The 22,534-nt window shown below is 28.2% G+C and overlaps 2 protein-coding genes across 5 annotated transcripts in view; one reads left to right on the top strand and one right to left on the bottom strand.

The window, feature by feature from the left end:
• LOC107455694 (uncharacterized) overlaps positions 1 to 9,448 on the bottom strand; it is a 70,196-nt gene extending 60,748 nt beyond the window's left edge. For all 4 annotated transcript variants that reach the window (XR_011637622.1, XR_011637623.1, XM_016073337.4 and 1 more), the window contains exon 1: positions 9,017 to 9,448. The gene's annotated coding sequence lies outside the window, so the exon portion shown is untranslated. The remainder of the gene's footprint in view (positions 1 to 9,016) is intronic.
• The window catches only part of LOC107455693 (midasin), a 248,404-nt gene that overhangs the window by 136,600 nt on the left and 89,270 nt on the right, over positions 1 to 22,534 (top strand). The gene's annotated exons all lie outside the window — the stretch shown is intronic.

Here is a 22,534-nt window from a genome sequence, read left to right as displayed (position 1 = left end):
ATTATATAGAACATTCCCCCCTACCCCGTCTTCTGCCCGAATCTTTGCTTATTCAGAGGTTGTATACCTAGCTTAAAATAGGCCTTATGCAAAATTCAAATCTGACGTTTTTATGCATCATGAATTTTATTCTTGACTTGATGCCAATCACCCTTGCTTTTTTTATACTTAGATCACTTTCCGAAATCAAAAGAGCAATGGAAGTCTTATTTTTCAGTACTGCTATTATCGTCTAAAATTTATCGTCAACTAACTATTACCATCAAAACATTTTATTTTAAAATGTAAAATTTTAGTCCTTGAGAATTTTATAATAAGTCTTTAAAAGTCCTTGAAAAGTACTTGAATTTTATTTCTAAAGTAAAGCATGAACACCCTGTTTTCGTAAGATTAAGAATTGTTTTTAAAATTAAAAAAAAACAAACCATTTTTTAACTTGAAAAATACGCGATTGTACTTCATTCTTTAAACACTTTCACTATTAATACACTTTCTGGAAGCCTATATTTTATTTATTAAATATATATATAGAGAGAAAAATTCGGAAGAAAAATATGATTTAAAATATCTATATATACATCGAAATGGAACCACGCTGTCTGTATAAAGGGTCGAAATTTATCCTGTACGACGACAGTTAACTTCAAAGATAAGTAATGGTTCGAAGTTAATAGACAATTTTGATTTTAATTCTTCAAAACGCGGTCTAAAAAAAATAATTATTGCAACTTTTTTTTAAAAAAAAAAAGAAATCATAAAGTAACTAAGTGTATCAATCGATTTTGCTTTAAAATTTTTATTTTTTTTATTTTTTATTTTTATTTTATCTTTTAAAAGCCAAGCTAATACTCACAGTGAAAAAAATACATATTCTATTTAACTCCATAATTAGCTATAAATAATGTTTTAATTGATGTTTTATAATACCATAATTATTATTACTATTATATCCTCATGCTTGTTTTTCGAAACCTATCTTTTATTATGACACTTTATTGTGTATATGACGCTAATGGAGTCTCCCCTCCTTTTATTATTTTAATATTTATTATTATTTTTACGCGTAATTACGTTTAATGATCCCACGCATCAGACACAAAGCAATTAAACTCCAATTTTTAAAAAACTTAAAAATTGTAAATAAAGATATCTCAAATTATTCAGTTGTTTATTTGATATTTAAATTACGTTCCCTTTTTCCAAATACTAATTAAACTTAGTGTAACTTAGTTGCGCATTAATGAGATAAAAATGAAAGCAACAAAATATACCTGTCACCCAGTTTTTGTTTCAGTCAAAAAAAGTTTAGCTAGGATTTGTTGTAATTAAAAAAATATATACATATCGTTCTATTCTTTTAATAACATTCTCTCTGTTTTTTTGTACATGATGTAAAAACATTTATTTTGGATCGATTTTATTATTATGAAAAGGAATTTAATAATCATCAAAATCAATCTGCCTGTATTTTTAATGCGATAGGCTAATACAGTTTATAATTTTGCTTACATAATTTTCTTACTGTCAGAAGGAAATTATTATTTAATGGAAATTTTAATAAACGTGTGAATTTCTTCTTTGTAGCATTTTTTCACTTTAATTACGATTTTGATACTTAGTCTTAAATATTAGCTGTTTGGGAGATGTCATTTATAATTTTGTTTCAGAGACAATTTTTTTTAAATTTTTTTTTTTTTATGTTTGATTCTAAATCATTATTTATTCCCCCCCTTCGTTTATTTATTTATTTGTAATATAATTCGAGACTGAAAAATGTAAATTCATTTTTTCTCTTTGCCTGTAGAAGAACTCAAAAAATAAAAAGTGCTTTAAAGGAGAAAAATGGCAACAATACAAAGCGATTTTCGTTAAATTGTTTTCATATTGTAAGAATTTTATTATTACTTAAAGAAAATTTATGTATAGATTTATGAAATTTTGAAATTTATACTAAATGTATTGATGTATATATTTGTAGAATTTTTCAGTTCAAAAACGCATGTAAACAAAATGTTAGATACTGGTTTGTTAATAATACTCTAAAACTCTTGATGAGGCTAATTTTAAGAAGTTCAAGTTTTAATATAATTTTATATTCAATGATGTTAAATTCACATTTGCTTATTATCTTTGAGATGTTTTTTTTTTTTTTTTTTTTTTTTTTTTTTTTTTTTTTTTTTTGGAAGGGATAAGTCACCAAAGAAATTGGCTTATACTGTGACCTGTAACGATGCATTTTTAGAGTTGACAGAAACACAAAGAATTAATCATTTATTTTCGTTTTTTATTGCTTCCAAAATAATTTACAACGAAACTTATGGTGAATTATTAAAATTTTTGCATGAATAAAGCGAAGTAACAATTACAGTAACTTTCTATTTTGGCTCAATTTATATTTCACAAAAGAATTACTGCAGAATTCGTTGGAGGCATGTCGAGTTTGCTTCAAAAGTTATGTATTTTCAATCTTATCTTATCTGTATCTTATCATATCTGTATTTTATCTGTAAATTCGATAAGGCCACCTTTTTAAAAATTAAAATATTAATAGTATTTGATTAAGATAAATATTCTGGAAATAAATAACTTGCTTATTCAATAAATTTATATATATGTGTATATAAACCGGGTTCGTATCCCTGCGATGACTGGTCGATACGAATCCGTATCCGGCTTGTACTGACTACAGTGCTGACTTGAAATATGCTAAGTGGTAGACGGATCATAGGTTAGAGTCCCTTTGCCGTGAAGCTAGCCGTGGGAGGTTCTGGTGGTCTTCCTCTCCATGTAACGTAAATGCGGGTTAGTTCCATGAAAAAACTCTTCCACGAAAGCAAAATTTCACCTAATACTAGATCCAGAAGTTCCCATGTCTTCTGGATTGGGTTTAAAATTACAAGGCTACGGAGTTGAACATCAATAGTCGTAAACCCAAAAATTAGGTNTATATATTCTATCTATAATTAAAAAAAGTATTAAATTATTTTTTTAGTCCTTTTCTAGCATTAAAACACTATTTCAATTGTAATTTAGAGCTCTCTTAATTACCTATGGAATCTACATGATTAATGTACAAATTCTTGTATATGCCAAATACGGCACTGAAACCCATTAAATTTGACTTTGAGAAAATGTTGAGATTGCTGAGTACATTAGATTATCATTAAAACGCTGAAACATAAAAGTTGTCAAATTAATATAAAGATATTATGAAAGATACATAATTTAAAATGCACTCATTAGAAGTTAATGAGAAGTCAATGCATGTGAAAGTTTTAATGGAACTTTCTGTGTGTGTAACTTATGTACAAAATTCGAAATAAAATAAATCATCCTGCTAATCAATCGACCCTATCGACGACTCTCATTTAAGTGTTTTACGGTTTATAATATAGACATGCTATTTCCAAGTTTAATTGGTAAATAATAATGCAAAAAGTATGTGTCTACTTTTCTAAAACCAGATGCAATTTTTATGTCTATTAGAGCTGGGAAAATGAGGGATTTAATTCACGATTTCTTAGGCTGTATTTATAAGTTTTTATTTTTTTTATTTTCTCCAGGAATTCACAAGAAATCTTGCTAACTAAATAGTGCTTATAAATATAACTGAAAGAAAAGTTAAGAAAGCAATAAAAATATCTCGCATTGTTATTAGCATCATCAAATTGCTATTAGCTATGGAATTATCATGATGAAATTGCTAAAATAATGAATGCTGAATCAGACAGAAAAAAATTAAATTCTTAAGGCAGGGGTGTCAAATTCAAAAGCTAACTTGGGCCAAATAAACAATGCTTAACTTTAGGTGGGCCGCAANGATGGGGCCCAAAAAAAAAAAAAAAAAAAATTCAATGTTAATATAATAATTGCTTGTTAATATAATAATTGCTTGCTCTGATAAGTACTTCCAAACATGGAAATAATTTCATATGCGAATTTTCGAGTATTTTCAAACCTTGCCGGTAAATATTTGTAAAATTCAGGCATAACCACTCATCAAATTCAGGCATCAGATTTGTGTCGCACTGAATCTCAATCACTTCCATTTGCATACTACTGGGTACTGAGTCTATATTTATTGAGAAAATCGACGAAAACAAACAAAATTTGTTTTCCGAGGAATTTTTAATTCTTTAAACCTTCTTTCAAATTCCGTTCTAAGATTTGAAATTTTTTCTGTGTATTTTTGATACGATGCAGTACCCCTGGAATTCCGTATTGTAAGGGTAAAAGTAAGAAAATATTGTATGATATTCCTTAAAAATATTAATTTAAGCTCTTTTTTTTACAACGTACGTACGAATAAGTTTGTAACGTATTTTTTTTCAAATTTAAATTTAACTATCTAAACCAGGGATGGACAAACTACGGCCCGCGGGCCAACTGTGGCCCGCCGGAAGGTTTTTTCCGGCCCGCGGATATAATTTTAATTTGCCGATCAGTGGCAATATGCATAAACAATATACATCCATTTTCTTGTCAACTATTTAAAATTATTTCTGTTTTTCCTTTTTTAACAAAGTACTGATGACCTTTTTACTTTCTCTATTTTTGTTCTACAAAACATAAATTGATGGAAATAGTTAGCACAGACAGCTTCAATTGGTAAAATGTTGAAAGCAGAAGTTCTTCATAGAATAGTCTTAGATTGGCTCTAACTAGCGTTTNGAGCGTTATTAATACGGTTTCGGACAGGAGATTTATTTCCATTCATAACAGAAAATAATTGCTTGCACTGATAAGTACTTCCAAACATGGAAATAATTTCATATGCGAATTTTCGAGTATTTTCAAACCTTGCCGGTAAATATTTGTAAAATTCGGGCTTAACCACTTCAATGAATTTTGCCATCAAATTTGAGTCGCACTGAATCTCAATCACTTCCATTTGCATACTACTGGAGTCTATATTTATTGAGAAAATGGACGAAAACCCACAAAATTTGTTTTCCGAGAAATTAAAATCTTTAAACCTTGTTTCAAATTCCGTTCTAAAATTTGAAATTTTTTCTGTGTATTTTTGATACGATGCAGTATCCCTGGAATGGCAGGTGCCGCAAGCCAATTAGAATTTTACATTTTCGCGCGTACAATTTAAAATGATCCGTCTAGATTATAAATAAAGTATATTATAATTTCATATGCTAGTTTCCTTTCTAATTCACATTTCTAATTTATTTTTACTTTGCGTCTTATATATTGACTGGGCCACAAAAATGTTCATCTCGGGCAGCGAGTTTGACACCCCTGTCCTAAGGTATCCGACTGGTTTCGGCAAAATTTTTTAAAAAATTATTGTAATTAAAATTTTAGTTTTAATTTTCGTAATCAGGTGTCCCAATGTTATAAATTTAAAAATTTATAAAAGATTTTTCAAAATAAATTCAAGTTTAAGCTCGATTTGTTTAAAAAAATACGCATTTAGGAAAATTTTGGGAACAAAAAATTAATAATTCGAAAATTAATTTTTGAAAATGATTTTTATTTGTCTTAAAAACATAATTTATTCAAATAAAAAAAGGTTAAAATCCTCAATGCATAACAAAAAACATTTTAATTTGTCTTGGGGAGTTAACTTTACAGTTTCGTCTGTCAAAGCATACGAAAAAACTATTATAACTTCATTTCTGAAAATCGGAGGTCAAACATTTTAAGAGTTTTGGAAAGCAAATGAACTAAAGTTCAAATGTAAATGACAAAAAATTAAAGAAAAAATTGAAATTTTTATCGAAATTGTCAAATTTTACCCAGTCGGATGCCCTGTGTTGAATTTTTACTTTTTTAAAGTACTATTTTTTAAATGATAGAATTAATTAAAAAAAGATTTGATTGTAGTACAAATACAAAATGGAAGAACTGGTAATAAACAAATATTTTCATTGGCTATGTTAATGTATGTTTATGTTCTTTAATCACTTGAGTTATAATCCTTACTGGTACAAGATGCTCTAAATTAGACTTCATTTGTGAGTTAATTTTTGTATATATAGCAAAAATATTATATAAATAATGTTTATTACTTTCGTTCTACACTCCTAATAAAGCTCTTTTAGACTTTTAAAATTATTATAAGAGTCTTTTTGAAATTTTAATATATGCTGTATATTTTTAATTAGAATATAACAGTGCTACTAAAATAATATTCAAAACTAAATGAATATTCACTACTTTATTTATTCAGATTCCCTGGAAACTGCACTTTATTTTAGTTTTTCCTGATAAATGAGGAGTATATTTATGAGAAGTACCAAAGCTGTAATTTCTATCCGTATCACAATCATTTATTATAAAGTATAATAAAAATATACAAATGAGTACTTCTCATTTGTAGAAATATCTTAAACTTAAAATGAGCCAAAAATAACTTCGAACCATAAGAAGGTATAATTTCTCTCAATAGCTTATATTCAAGTAATAATACTACGCCAACATATACAATGTATAAAACAATAATTATAATCGATTGTTTATCGCCTGCAACGAGACATTTATGGAAGAGGAATTGAATATGTATGAGTTATTGAATTTGCATGAGTAATGTATCAAACTGTGAAGGAATGTACCGTAGTTTTGAAATATTTACATATTTTTACTGTTTCTTTGATGAATTATAAGATAAAAATATGAATTTAGCTAAACAAGAAAGCAGAAATCATGAAGAACGGTTGCAACAAAAATGCATGGAACTTACACATGCCGATAAATATGTCAAACTGATGCATTTTTAAAAAAAATTGCATAATTTAAAGAAATTTATTTCCCTGATTTTTCATAATTACTGCTATTCTTATCAATAAAATTCATTAGAATCTGTTTTTGTTTGTTTGCTTCTTTTTTAGCATGATTATGAACTATATTAATGAAAACTTTTCAGTAGTGGTCAGAACATTACTTAATGTTTTACATACAAATGTTGCATGCAAACTTAAAGGTTAAGTTTGCCACGATTAAACCTATTCATTGTATTGAACTTTCAACATAATATAATGCATAATATAACCACTGTATGTATTATAGTGTTCGAGTATCAGAACAAGAAGTTCGTACTTTTTACTTAAATTATTACTTTTATTTTTACGTACGAATAAATTCCGTATTGTAAGGGTAAAAGTAAGAAAATGTTGTATGATATTCCTAAAAAATATTATTTTAAGCTCTTTTTTTTTTACAACGTACGTACGAATAAGTTTGTAACGTATTTTTTTTAAATTTAAATTTTAACTATCTAAACAAATATTAGTATTAATTTGCTATAATAATATTTTAAGAGTTTATCCAATAACTCAAAAATATTAATAATAATAAAAAAGACAATCCATTAATAAAAATAATCTTAAGTCCGTATAAACCTTCTAAAACTGTCTTTCTTAGGTTTAGCTTAATTTCTCATTCATTAAAAAATATATTTAACTGCTTGCTCTCATTTGGCTATACTTGTTTTATTTAAGGTGTCACATAAAAATTATACTATAGTACATTGTATAGAAAGCCCCTTATTTATTCGTCTTGTATGATTTAACGAATGGTATCTTAATTAGTTTGTCAGCTAAAAAATCGTTTAATTTTCTGTTCTCAGATAATTATTGCATTCATTAAATATTAAAACATTTTTACTTTAAGCTTTTTCATTATACTTTTGATTAGTCATTAATCTTGAATAATTAGTTTTTGAATTTTTTTTTTTTGTTGCTCGAATTATTGTATTTTTTTTAAACACGACAGCTGCGATCTGTTTATTAAACGCAATTTATTAAGAAAAACGATTTTTTTCTTAAATCTTAAAATTGCAAATTATTTGCTATATCTTTTTCCATCAATCCAGGATACTATATATCAAAATTAAATTCTCCTCGTACACTTGATAACTAATGAAATTATTATCATTTTTTTTTGATCTTCTACTTACAGAACTGCAGTTAAAAACTCAAAACACAGATTTATTATCATGGGATTGAAAGAAAAAAAGAGAGGTTACCACATAGTGACGGACTGAAAAAGAAATGTTGTACTTTTTCTCTAAAAAAAAATAGTCGTAATTTTATTTATATATTTTTTTTAACGGAATCAATTTTATCCTAGTTTTTGTCAAAAATATGTGTTGGCAATAAAATGGATATATTTATTTTAAATAATTCGCTGGCTAATAAGGTATCATGTCACACCACCATTTACAGAAAATAATCAAATGTATAAATATAAATAAAAAGTAAATGGTTTCGAGATACTAATGTTGAGATTTTTTTTCTCCAGTAAATCCCTCGAGCTCCCTCATGGTTGAAACATTGAAAAATTCTAATCGTCCACGAATATATNTATATATATATATATATATATATATATACACACACACGCCAGTGGTTGCTACGCTAGTAAAAAATTAGTGTTTATTGCGTTTTTATCTCCGTTTTTTCCCCCCTCCCTTTTTTTTCATTTTTTACAGTAACCTATTTTTCAGAATTTCATCTCTAGACGTTGCCTGAGAACGAATAAAAATTATTGTATACATGTTTCCTATTTTAATAGGGCTCCCACGGATCAGGGAAAACCAGGAATTGTCAGGGAATTTTATTTTGACTCTGAAAATCTTTGAATATTTAGGAAAAGTTGCAATCTTTTACGGAAATCTGGAAAATTCCTTCATTAAGTCTGGAAAATGACCAGTCTTAAAATTGTTAGTAACTGTAATCAGTTATTGAGATTCAAGTTAAATAATTCTGACATTTATTACAACAATTTGTTGTGAAAATTTCACATTTTAGTCAAACTTGCATGTTTCCATCCTCATTCAAAGTGTTTTTTTTTTGTTTTTTTTTTTTTAAAGTAATACCTGTAAAGTCAGGGAATTTTTTTTTCTTTCTGAAATTGAGTGGGAACCCTGTTTTAAAAAAGTGTACTTGTTCGTTCCCACTATATTAGTGGTTGATCTTGAAGAGATATATATTTTTTTATTTATTTATATCTGAAAATATAATAACACATGAAATTTTCTTTCTTTAATATTCCAGTCACTTACCTTGGCAGTTTAAGTAATCCTTCTTTTTAAAATAGTAAGGCTCCGCAATCAGCAACCAACTATTGCGGTGTGGTAAATAGGGATTCAATTTGAACACACACACACAGAGACACAAACTTGCGAAAAAAATAAATTCAGCACCCAGAAGACAAATAGGTAAAAATAGTTAAAATTAAAATCTAGGCCCATTCATCGCGTATGCCACGTGTTTTTACGGCCATTAATAATGAATATTTCCAACCCTGTCATTTGTAATAAAAATAAGATATTATTAATATTTTATATATTAGAGTAATTTTTATAGGAGGCAGCTTGAGAAGTAGGGGGAAAAAATCGACTATATCCCTTATATAGATGTGTTAAAACTACACACTACTATCCTTTGCCTCCCAAAACCTATGTATACCTGTGACTCCCCAACACTGTGATCTCGGTGTTCCCCCAGACTCCAGGAAGATCAGGATGGATCATGTGACGTCATTGAGGATGCGTGATAGCGATTGGAGGAAAAATATCGGACGGTGCGATTGCGGTTGAGTGTGGGAGTTGGGAAGAAGAGCAATTAAAGGGGAGAAGAGGGAAGGAATTTTGAAGTGGGTGTCATTACGTGAGCAGTTTTCTCTGGATTTTTTTTTTACCCCTTCTTTTATCAGACTTGCCCCTTCAAGGATATTTTTTCCTTTATTTATTTTATTTTCCAAAGGTAGAAATTTTTGTTGTTTTGGCTCTTTTTTTTTTAAACGCTTTCAAATATCTCATCGAAAATGCGAGATTTTCTTTTAAAAATGCTTCCTTATGAATGGTTTTAGGCATTTCATGAGTAAAAAATAATTTTTTTTAAAATCATTCAAATATAGTCTATTCTGTTCTCTTTCCGTTTGGATGAATGATTATAAATTTTTATCATTTTCAATTACTTTATGGAGCATTGTTTTCAATCGATGATCCATAATAGTATCTGAATGTTCCAAAAATATCTGAAAAATATTCAATGTTAAGTATTTGAAAGTTTTTTGTGTGTTGAAAAATTTGAAGCGTGGCATAATTATCCATTTATCGCATATTGAAGCATGCTAGTTTTTTTTTTTTAGTCTACATTCAAGTATTAATCGTTGCTAAAAGAGTAAATGAAACAAAGTGTTTGTATATATTTCATGTAGAAAAAATGTTTTCCCTTTCTATAATTGTTGTGTACATATAAATCAAGCGCTATAGGGAAACTGCTCTACATTGCTATTGTTTACTAATGGTGTTTGATTTCAAAATGCACCGAAATTTTCTCTTTACTAAGGAAATATTTTACTAAATCACTGTTTTTTCTCTTAAAAAACAAGAATCGTCAAATTATCAAATTCGAAGTTCACCGAATATTTGGTTTTCAGTTTTCCCTTCTCCTTTGTAAAGTTTAAAAAAAAAAAAAAATCCAACTATCCTAAATATTTTATGCATTGCGTATTAAAACACATGGATACTATGATTATCAAAGCAATAATAATTAAAGAAAAAGAAAGAATGTGATTATTTATTATCTATTTAAAAGTTACAAGTGAATAACAAATATAAAAAAACCGCACATCATATATTTTTAATTATGTTTGTTCAATCTGTGCTTTTTAAGATATTAAATGGTGAGCAATACATGTACTTATAAGATATCATAAGTTGTGTATTAGAGTGTCAAGCATTTCGTTACAAGCAAGAAAAAAGAATTGTATTGTCATTAATGTATATAAATATTAATGTGTGTTTTGAATATATAGAATGGGACATTAGTTTTCTATTTTGAGTCAGTTTATCAATTTCTGGTGCCCCAATAGTTATAAACATCGCTAACAACGCCATTTTTGCTATTAAAAAGTGTCAAAAATAAATACCGAGGGTCATACGATAGTATAAGGTTATTAAAAGTTTTGCGATTGCATTTTTATGGAATATTTTGTTCTCTGTAGTGTCATTTCCTTGTCCTGTAACTTCCCGCTTTGCTCATTAGGAGTAGTTGCTCAAGTCGTGCGATTTAAAGGTGTGAGACTTTGTTCATTAGTTTTTTTCCTCTTTAAAAAAAAAAAAACTCAAAGGTTTTTGTCAATTAATCTTCTAACACCCACGTCTTAGAGAATATAACTAATTAACCGTATCAACGATTTTTTAGCTTCTATCGTGCAAAATTTCCACCTAAGAATACTTATAAGGCAAAAAAGCTCCTTTGTGCTGTTTCAGGCATAGTTGTGCACTACTTGTAATAAAAATCCTTTTTTTTTTTTAAAAAAAAATCAAAATTACTTCATGAATGAATTTTGGATACCCTGTATACTGTACATATTCGTATGCTATGCATGCTTGAAAATAGCTTTTCGGGCGAACTTCTTCAATATAAATTTTAATAAGGGAACTGTAAACTCTTAATACATTGAGAATTTTCCCTACAAAATGTGTAGTTTGATATGAAGTAAGAGCTTCTATGCCACGTAAATCTTTTAAAATTACTTTGGCACAAACCAATAAATATTTTAATTATTTTCATATTTTAGATTAGCTATGTGCCCAAATTAAGAACACATGCTCACTTAACTTTCTGACTGCATACAAATAATCGATTACTTAAAATTCCCCCCATTTATAGAACCTCTACAACCCTTATTTGAAGACTCGTTAAAATTCTGAACTCCATTATCTCAAACAAAACTCATTAGAGAAAACTATTAATTAAATCATTAAGTCTCAGCAAATTTCTCTTTTCCCCTCCATCTTGAGGGTAGTAGTGATTCTTCGAAATCTGATGTAGTACTCTTCTATTTCAAGAGATTGTTGAATTATGTAGAAATTACTTAGAAAATTGTCTATTCTCCGTTTTGTTGTTCGTTGTTTGTTTACCCCCTGAAGCAAATATGGTGTTATGTTTTGAATTGGAGTTAATATGTTCCCTTAAATGTTTTTGTTTTGTAAACTTTTATTTTATTTATTGTTATTTTGCCTCTCTTTACCTTCATCGCTGACCAACTCCCACAATTGCTACGCAGTAATTTTTATTTCCTAACACCGAAATTAAAAATTCTTCCTTTAAAAAAGTCACGAAATTTTTTATTGTATATATATATATATATATATATATATACAGCCGACCCAATTTTTGGGTTTACTCTTACTAATTAATGTAACCTTGAAATTTTGAACCCAATCCAGAAGACAAAGGAAATCCTGGATCAAGCATTGGGAGAAATTTGCCTTCGTGGTGGACTTTTTTTGATGGAACTAACCCGCATTTGGGTTACATCGAGAGGAATACCACGAGAACCTCCCACGGTTAGACTGACGGCTAAGGGTCACGTGATCCGTCTACCACTGAGGATATTTCACTGTCAGAGCTGTGGTCCGTGCAAGCCGGATGCGGATTTGTATCGACCAGCCGTCTCCGGGATTCGAACCAGGTTCACCTCTTTGGAAGGCAAACACTCTTGTTTATACGCTAGTTCTCTAAACATTCACAACACAAAAAAAGATGACTGGAACTTTAAATTATCATCACTTTTATTTTTCGGAGATTGTTTCACTCCTTACACATAACACTCACATAGGCACACTGCCTCTCGTTACACTAACTAATTTCTTTCTCTCTAGGGGGCGCTACAACACAATACTCTCTCTAACACTGAACAACTCTATCCCCTGAGCCATCGCGACTCCTTTTTTATTGTATTGTCCTAAATTTGTTTCCTTAGATTTAGTTACAAATTTTATTGAGCTGAAATTTAGACCTAATCATTTTGCGAATTTACCGTATCAGCAACTCCATATACATTTTCGTTATTTTAATTATTTTTTAATTTTTGATTTCTCCCAAGTGATTGTTTAGTAATAGTGAAAAAAGTTATCTCCTAATAATGTTTTGCAATTTTTTACTTAATTTTTAAAATGCATATGACCTTGATTAAATACAGTTTTGTATAAAACGTATTATTACAGTAAATATTACTTAGGCTTTTGATAAGTATAAAACAGTAAGTTTAGATACTGATTTAACTATATTCATCATAATAGTTTGTGTAACAGTGTAATATAGGATTACTTGAAAATGAAGGAATTACTTTGTAATTAGTTTCAAACGTTTAGTTTGGTATAATTATCAAAGAAAAAACAATAATAACAGAGATATAGGAATATAAGTAAATACTGTAAAATGCGGATAAGTAAGAAACAAATAATTAATTTACAGTAAAGAAATATTTTTATAACTTTTATTAAATTTAATGTTTTATACCACCAAAGGAATCCGGTTTATTGTTAATTAAGAAACCGTACCATGTGAATATTTTTGTCCAATAAGAATATAAATAAAATATATGTATATAAATATACATAATAAAAATGAGAAACGGTGTTTTTCGAATTCGTTTTTATGCCATATAAAGATATTAAAGCTATTTTTGAATACCCTGTCTAAAATTAAAAAAAAAAATAATCCTGAATGAATTTTGATTTCATGTTTATATATTTACGCTTCAAGTTGTAATTTTCACAATTCCAAAGTCATTTAGTGGTGCTATCTAAATTCATTGGTTAATATAATAAGTAAATTGTTCCTAGGATTGTTCCAAAAAAAAAAATTTTTTTTTTTTCTATTTAAGCAATTAGATAATTCTGTGTATTGAGTTTAAACTAGTGGTCCTTAAAGAATGAACAGTTTTAAAAAAGCCTTTGAATTTCATTTTTAAAATAGACAGGAAATCCTTGCTCCGAATTTTAATTTATTTTTTGGCTGCTTTAAAGCAGCATTTGTTTTATCACAAAATAGCTCAATTAACAATGAAGTGATAGTTAATCCTCAACGTTGCTTTGAAATTTTAAATTGTTATTTTCTGTTAATTAAATTACACTTATTGATTTGACATTTTCATGTCTAAAATCTATTAATAGGAGTTGAATGTAACTGATTAAATACTCAATAATAATAAAAGATTAAAATACCTCTTTTATTGTTAAGTTTTTGATCTTCATTAATAAAAGAAATTAAAAAAAAAACAATGAATAATGACCTTTATTTAATTCATGCCGATGTGACAGCTGAAAAAAAATCTGACTCTTTGATGAGGATCATGTTATGTGATTTGCCTGCTCAATAAAAATAGTTAGCCGATTCGAGTCATTTATTACTTTCCTTTAGATATATGTATATCCGGATAGGTATTTAGATGTATAGATATTTCTTCATTTCTCTTATTGCTTTGATAAATATGGTTGTTACGAAAATTCTTAATATTATTAATTATTTGAATTGTGTCCTCTGTAGTTACTTAAGTAAAGCAAAACTATTCTTATATATAATAGTGTACTCATTATTAAATGTCAAATATCAGACGCAATTTATTTTCATTGTTTTCAAAGTATATGTCTTTGTGGTTTTTTGTAGAAATAGTTTAACTTATTAATTATTATAAACAAAATTATCTTTTATATTTTGTCACCAACAGGCCGTAATGAGCTTTATCGACTGATTTCATGCATGCTATTATTGTTGCTGATATTTCACTTTATAAAGCTTTACATTGGTTTTTTACTAAAATGAAAAAAATTTATATATTTACGGTTTTTTGTAATTAAACAGACTTTCTATAAGTCGTAAATTAAAGGATTATTGAATTACAATCTAATTTTTCGGAAGTATATTTTTTTCACCCGTACACAAAGCTCACTGGAAAAAAATATTAATAATTGTAAATGCTTCTCGTGTTTAGATAGTGAAATAGACAATAAATTGTTTGTTATGTTATCAATAAAATTTTAACAAATTCGTCATGCGAAAATAAATAAATAAAATATTTTATTTCGCAGCTTCTTTTATATGTATATATATATTTTTATTTTATTAATATTATTTTTATTTGCTTATTTATTTGTATTTATTTTTCATTCTTTATTTTAATTGTTTTCATTAAAAATTTTTTTTGATTGCTGTTTATTTTGTTACTTCTTTATTATGATTGCTGTTTATTTTGTTACTTTTGTTAAAAATATTTTAACACTTCTGAACTGCATTTTTTTCTGCATTTTATACTTTTGCTACCTTAAGTTTTCTGTCTCCTTAAACAGTCTCTATCTTCCCCATCAGCGCTAATGTTCTGTATAATGCAAACACTACTAAAATGAGGGAAGAGTGGTGTAATTTTTTTCATCCTCTCTATTATTTTTTTCACAGTTTCTTTAGCAATTCGATCGTTTTTCTTCCTCTCCAACTTCTTTTTTTTTCTCTTTTTTTTTTCGTTTGAGATATTTTCGTGGTTTGCATTTGGATTTTGGTCTTTGTTTACCCGAACAAATGGTTGAGTAAGTTGTTTGGGTTTGGGATAAATTCCACCCCCATCTGATATAAATTTTGTTGTTGTTGTTGTGTTTTCGGATATGTTAGCTTTATATTTTCCGCTTTACAATTTCTCCCGATTTGTTTGGGATCTTTATTTATTCTCAATATTTTATCCCAAAAATATACATTTTTTTAAAACTACTCAAAACTAAAATATGTGTCTTTGAAAGAATGAGCTTAAAAAAATAGTAATCTTAAACCTGTTTTTTTTAAATTTTATTTTAAAGGTATTTATGTTTCTTCTCATTTTATAGATCCTTTTTTTTTTTAGAATGAACAAGATGGAAACTTTCCTTTTAATGTCACTTAATACTATTTCACCTAACATTATAAATTTACTTTACATTGATTTATAATTATTGAGTTATAATTTTCTAATTAACTGAAAGATTCAATTTAAGAATAAATTCGGACATTTGGAAAAAGTGAAGAAAAAAAAATTACGTTTCATGTTTTAAGTGTATATTAATCAAAATTGCGTTAAGGGTATTTTTGTTTCACTGCTAAGGTTTTTCTGTTGCAAGGAAGCAGTTTTACAGAACTAAAAGCATGCTGTTTTATTTATGCTACAAAGATGAATTAATTATAACAGCGTTGGAGTTGTATTTTGGCTTCTCTGCAAAGTGTTTTCTATTGCGTCGAAACAGTTTTACAGTGTTAGAAGCAAGTATTTTTACTTATATTTTTAGTGTACTATTTATTACAGTGTTGTAGTTTTATTTTTGCTTCTCAGCTGAGCGCTATCTGTTGCAGGGAAACAGTTTTGCAGAGCTAAAAGCAAGCGGTTTTAATTATGCTTCTAGGTTTATTATTTATAACAGCGGTGGGAGTTTCATTTTTGTTCAATACTAAGCGTTTTCTATTGTGGATAAACAGTTTTATAGTGTTGAATCAGGCGTTTTTGCTCATGCTTTTAGGTGTACAGTGCGCACAATAAAAAAAGAAGATTACCTAGAATATCTTTTGATCGGATCTTCACGTTTTAGGACTCAAGCTTAATGGTTGCTACTTCTAGATCAGTGGTTCCCAACTGGCGACGCGATGGCCGCATCCGGCCCGTGAAGCCTTTTTTTTGTGGCCCGCGAACTAAAATTTATTTTTTTTGCAGACAATTTTCGTAAAAAATCTTTATGGGTTCTACTTTTCTTTCTTTGAAAAAAAAAATAATTTCTTCGTTTCTGTGAAATTTATCATACCAACGATGCAAAAAAAATTTTTTCTCAGGTTTTGCTTCCAAGAAAATATTTATTCTAATACAAAAATAATCGTGTACGTTGCTCTTTTTTTTATTTCGTTTTTTTTTTGTATTTTGTGAATATAATTTAGCATGTGTGTATCAGAAATTTTCTCGAACAAATTCTTCGATTTAACTTTTTGAAACCACTAATTTTGGACGAAATTATTTACGCATGTTAGTTTTAAAGTTTAGTTGTAAGTTTTAAAATGAATAAAGGAGGTAATGAATGGTTATATCATGTTTTGATAAATGAATATCATGTGTTGATAAAGTTGTGGCCCGCCATTTGACTGGTGTTTTTAATTGCGGCCTCATGTAAGTTGGAAAACCCTGTTCTAGATGTATTACTACTTATAATAGCGTTAGGAGTTGTATGCTTGTTTTACTGCTAAGCGTTTTCTAAAACGGTGAAACAGTTTCATAGAGTTGAAAATTGGCATTGCTACTTATAAGCGCACCACTACTTATAATAGCTTTGGGAGTAGTGTTCTTGCTTTATTGCTTTTGTTAATTATTTAAGAATGCCAATGTTTTACTGTATAGAAGTGGTGTATACTAATTCGCTTCTGGCGATTCATCTGTAGATAATAATTCCGATATTATTGACTTCAATATCCAAATAAAATGCACAAATCAATCAATAAAAAAAATAATGACTTTATAGCTACTACTACACATAAATTTTTAAAAGTGCAATTTTATTCTTCAGTAATTACGCTCTTGCAGCTTAAAGGAACATTTTGAAATCAATTAAAACGTATTGCTTTTTTAAATTATTGTTTTTAAATTTCTCTCAATGCTTACTGCCTAAATTCATCTTATAATTTAATAGTTGGATTCTGGTTTACTCAAACCGTAATGAACTAAATTCATCTCTTTCAGGAGGGAAAGATGCTTTGCATGATTTATTTCTTTTGTCATTCTCAGCTACTAAAATAATTTCAAAAATGTTACATTGATATAACTTTACGCGCTCAGTGTTTTGTATTTTTTTTTATTTATTTTTTTTTTTTACAACTAATTCTTCAATTGTAGAAACTTGATTTTTATTTGTGAACAAAATCTAACGTGTTTAATAAAATTCTTTTAGATAGATTAAAGGATTAGTACGGCCAATCTATTTATTAGTTGTAATAACTACATAAACTTAATTTCTTTCGAGGCGAGAATGTCTTGCATTTTATCGAATTTTGTGTAGAAGAAAAATATTTTTAGCTCTTTCCTTTTCATATTTATAGACGTTTTTAAATAATTTATTTAACAGGAAATTTGTTTGTTCTCTACTGAGCATCCTTTAGTGTGATAAAATGATTTTTCTGTTTTCAACTTTATGTTATTCAGTTATTATGTTGAATGAAATTATGGTGAATGAAAAAAAAAAAATGAGTACCTTTGCTGTTGTTAGGTGATATGTTTGCATTTCGTCAAAAACGTTATTTATTAAGAGAAATTTTGTAAAGTGTTATGCACACACACGTCTTCCTCTAAGTTAATGTTATTAGAGTTTCACAGAGCAAGCCTAAATTTTCCCTACAAATCACAATTTCGCTAAGGGATAGAAATTAAGAGCATTGCGGTTAAAGTAAGACAAACAAAATGCAAAAGCTCTCTATTCCTCAGTACTCGACATTTATTTTCTTAGGTAATACGGCATATTTAAATTAGAATTACAATTTAACGTATTTTTTAAATTCTTCCTTTCGTTTTATGTGATACTTCCCCTCATTTGGTAAAAGCGCTTTCCGAGTTTTGCTGCACAGCGTCTCCTAGTGTAGTGAAACAGTTTTACAGGGTTTAGAATGCAACTAGCGATCTCATTTGAAGACTTCATTTATATAAAACAATTAACCTTAGTTGTGACTTATGTGCGATAATTTTTATTTTCTTAGGTAATAAGGCATGTTTAAAATGGAATTACAATTTAACGTATTTTTTACTTTCCTTCTTACGTTTTATGTGATATTTCCCCTCATTTGGTAAAAGCGCTTTCCGAGTTTTGATGCACAGCGTCTCCTAGTGTAGTGAAACAGTTTTACAGGGTTTGGAATGCAACTAGCAATCTCGTTTGAACTTATAGACTTTATTTATCTAAAACAAATAACCTCAGTTGTTGGCTTGTGTGTTAAATTTTTTATGTAATAAAAATACTTTTTTAAACACCACTTACCAATTAACGTTTTGTATGATATTTCTCACTTTTTGGTTGAATCGCTTTCCGAGTTTCGCTGCACAGCGTCTGCTACTGTAGTGAAACAGTTTTATAGGCCTTGGAGCCACAAACTATCATTAACTGATGATTTTACTGGTGATAAATCGTGTTTAAAAGTCAATTAAAACTTGCCAGCAATAACTGCTTGTTTTTTACATAAAAAAATTATTTAAATAAAAATCTTCATATTCTAATAATATAATTAATCATTTGTATGCTTAAAAAGTGTGGAGTTTATAATTTTATATAGTTTTAAATGTAGCTTCGTTTTTTATTGCATGGTATTTTTTGCTTTTTTTCCCTAAAGAAAAGTATTTTCTTACACTGGAAATCCAGAAAAGTTATTATTTTTTATTTATTTTTAACCAGTGCTATCCGTTTTGCGTCATGTTATTTGAAATAGAAAAATTGTATTTCTTTTGCAGCTGTCTTCCAGTTGGTATTAATTTAATGGTTTGGCGAAGAACAATGGCTCTTTCATGTATACAGTGATTGTTTTTTATTTTTAATATTAAATTGCATATATATTTATGACATGGATAAAACTTTTCGATAGAGATACTTTTTACACAACGGTTTATTTCTGTAAAAATGATGCCTATTGTAAACGATGTTAAAAGAAAAATGTCCCTAAAAACTTTTTTTTTTTAAATGTAACAAACAAAATGCTTAGAATTCATATTTTGTAAGAAGTATTGTTGTCATTCATACGGAATTTTTAAACTATTCCCGTATTTGCTAAATTCAGTTTACTTTGTCAAATTACGTTTCCGTTCTGTTACAATTTATATAAAAAGTATTTCGGACGACCAGTAGAAGGATTTTCTATTGTCACACGGTAACACGGGATCAAGCTACTTAAAATAATTTTATTTCCTTATATTTATTAGTCGCCGTTGGCGACCAACTTGGCTACCTTTCAACATTACCTTGTACAGCATATAAAACTTTAATGGTAACCAAGTGGAAAGCAGACCACAACTTAATTTTAATTTTCTGATACTTGAATTCCTTCTCCAATCCTAACACCCTAATTAGTTTTAAACAACATATTAACCAGATTTTGCTAATAGTTGTGCGCGGCTTTGTTCGCGCGGAAGTGCTTTGATTTTAACTTTAACTATCTTCAAGAGATACTGTCTTTATGCATTGAATTTTAGTAATTTAAAATCTGTTAGGCAGCCATTAAATCACATAAACCATCGTAAGTATGTGTCCGCAACTGAAGTATTAAAATAGAAAACTAATTGCTCCATTATGTATTGTACTACTTCCTGTATATGTATATATGTATAAATAAATANTATATATATATCTTTATCGTATGTATGTATATATATACATACATACATACATAAAAATCAGAAAATGAATCAATTTACAAAAACAAAAGAGATAAAGAAGTAAATTAACAGTTAAAACATTAAATCAAAATGGAAGAGCAGCTAAAACCAAATTTGGTTTATTTTAATTTAGATATTCAAATAAACAATAAAAGCAGGAAAAAGTAATAAAATAAAGAAATGTGTGTTTGCAAGACAGTACTTCTGCAGGGGACACACTGCCTACATTTATTCATAAGTAGGCGTTTTATTTTTTGTAGTTCTATGTGTACCTTTAAGTAGTGTTTGCTGGTTAATTATTTTTTTGTCCGTCGGGGCACCGTCAGTTTTGTTTTTTCCACTGACAACAGAAAGGCTCCCGTGTGTTTGTAGGCAGTGTGTCCCCTGAAGATGTGCTGTCTTACAAACACACATTTCTTTTATTTTATTACTTTTTCCTGCTTTTATTGTTTATTTGAATATATATATAGTAAACTGCACCATAGCACTGCTTATGTTAAACAGTCTTTTTAAAAAGGGTCAAAAATAAATCTCAGTAATTACTTCGCAACTATGTTTATTTCTGTTAATAAAATTACAAAATTATTCTGAATAAACATTTAAGGTATAACTTAACAATGTAACACTTTTTTATTACGTAACACACCTAAAAAAATGAATAATAACTATAGTTTTGTCAACAGATAAAGAAATACTCAAGTTTATTGTGCAGTTATTATTACAACAATCAATAAATTCACATCTTATTTTTTTTAGTCTTCTGGGAATTTTGGATTATCTATTTTGTATTCTGTCGTGCAAATAATAATAAAAACGTAAGTGCTTCACAATAAATTTCGAGAAAAGTGGCTTGACAACTGTTTTCTTTTTTATTGCTTTTGCTATGAGCGTTAAAATAGAATCAGCATCACTTTATTAAATCATAAATCAATGTAATTATGCATAAAAGGATTTATTGTTTTATGATTAGTAAAGAAAGAAAAAATCATATGGGCTTTTGAGATAAGTTAGTAAAGTTTCAGGAATTATATTTAACTATTTTCTTTTTTAAAATATGCGTAACGCTCCTACAACTAATCGATTTGCTTATGAGGATAGTTTCACTAATTAATTAAATAGAATGTTTAGTATGATGTACTTTTTATTGCATTTTGCTTGTTATTATGGCAATTTTGTTTTAAAAAACCAATTGTTTGGTGTTCTGAAAAAGCTTGCCGCTATTTATAAATAATATTTACGCTATTCGCTTGTCATTCATTATTCATTTATTATTATTATTATTTACTCGCACTGAAAATTACTATTGTAACAGCTGTTCACTTCTGTTCTTGTTAAAGTTTCTGGTTGACGTTTATCGAGTTTGCAACTTTGGTGACTAATTTATCTTGATGACTTTCAAGATAACATATGCCATTAAGTAGCTCCGAAAAGTAGTTTCAACTAATTTAAGGAAATGTATTATATTAAGCTCATTTGCCTCGAGTAGTTAACAAAATTTCTCAAAACAATTCAACGTATTTTTATTAATTTTCAACATAATAATTATGAGTTTTCTATTACGCGTTTTCCTTTTTTATTGTATTTCATGTCATTTTCGAAAAGGTGAACAGGTTAAAAAAAAAGTTAGGAAAGCAGTGTTTATGCAAATGTTTGCTACTTCGACAAAATATTTAGGTTCTTGTCGGTTTCATCCGTTCCTGAAATGACTACCTGCATTTTAGAATGGAGGGTAATCATCATTAATCACTTTTCCTGAAATTATCCTTTGCGGATTTGAAGAGGCCTAGATATTCCCTTTTCCTGAATCCAGTGTAATGGATGATATCTTGTGCAGTGGAATGCTCCATTATTATTTCCCTCTGTCGGGGGAAGGTTTGGTTAAGGAAGAATAAATAAATAAAATAAAAAATCTCGCCACCTATTTAGAAGGAATTCCACTTCAACAGCTGGTGTACTGTTCATCGATCAAATGGAAATTCTCGGCATCTCATTCTGATCAATTTTATTTCCAACCCTTTCGTGTTTGTTTGTTTTTATCTCTTTCTGTAGAAGAATTGCGAACTATACTGAAAATAGTCGTTATCTATAGTGTTTATGGCAACAGGAATGTAATTTATACTTTTCTATAGGATGAAATTTCTCTAGATCAATAACTATAATAAAAAGAATTTATAAAAAAAAAATATGCCTTGATTTTAATATATTTTTTGAAATTCATAACAATATTCAATATTAATAGCATTTTGAAGTTTTTTCCGGATAGGAAAATGTGATTAAAAAAGACACTAACTTGTTTATTCCACTGTGAAATAATCATAAATCATGATAGTGATTTTTAAACATTTTTAACGATGTTTGCAATATATATATATAT

The sequence above is a fragment of the Parasteatoda tepidariorum genome, chromosome 9 (genome assembly GCF_043381705.1).
Source record: "Parasteatoda tepidariorum isolate YZ-2023 chromosome 9, CAS_Ptep_4.0, whole genome shotgun sequence".
Taxonomy (NCBI): Eukaryota; Metazoa; Arthropoda; class Arachnida; order Araneae; family Theridiidae; genus Parasteatoda; species Parasteatoda tepidariorum.
This window is presented reverse-complemented; position numbering and strand designations above follow the sequence as displayed.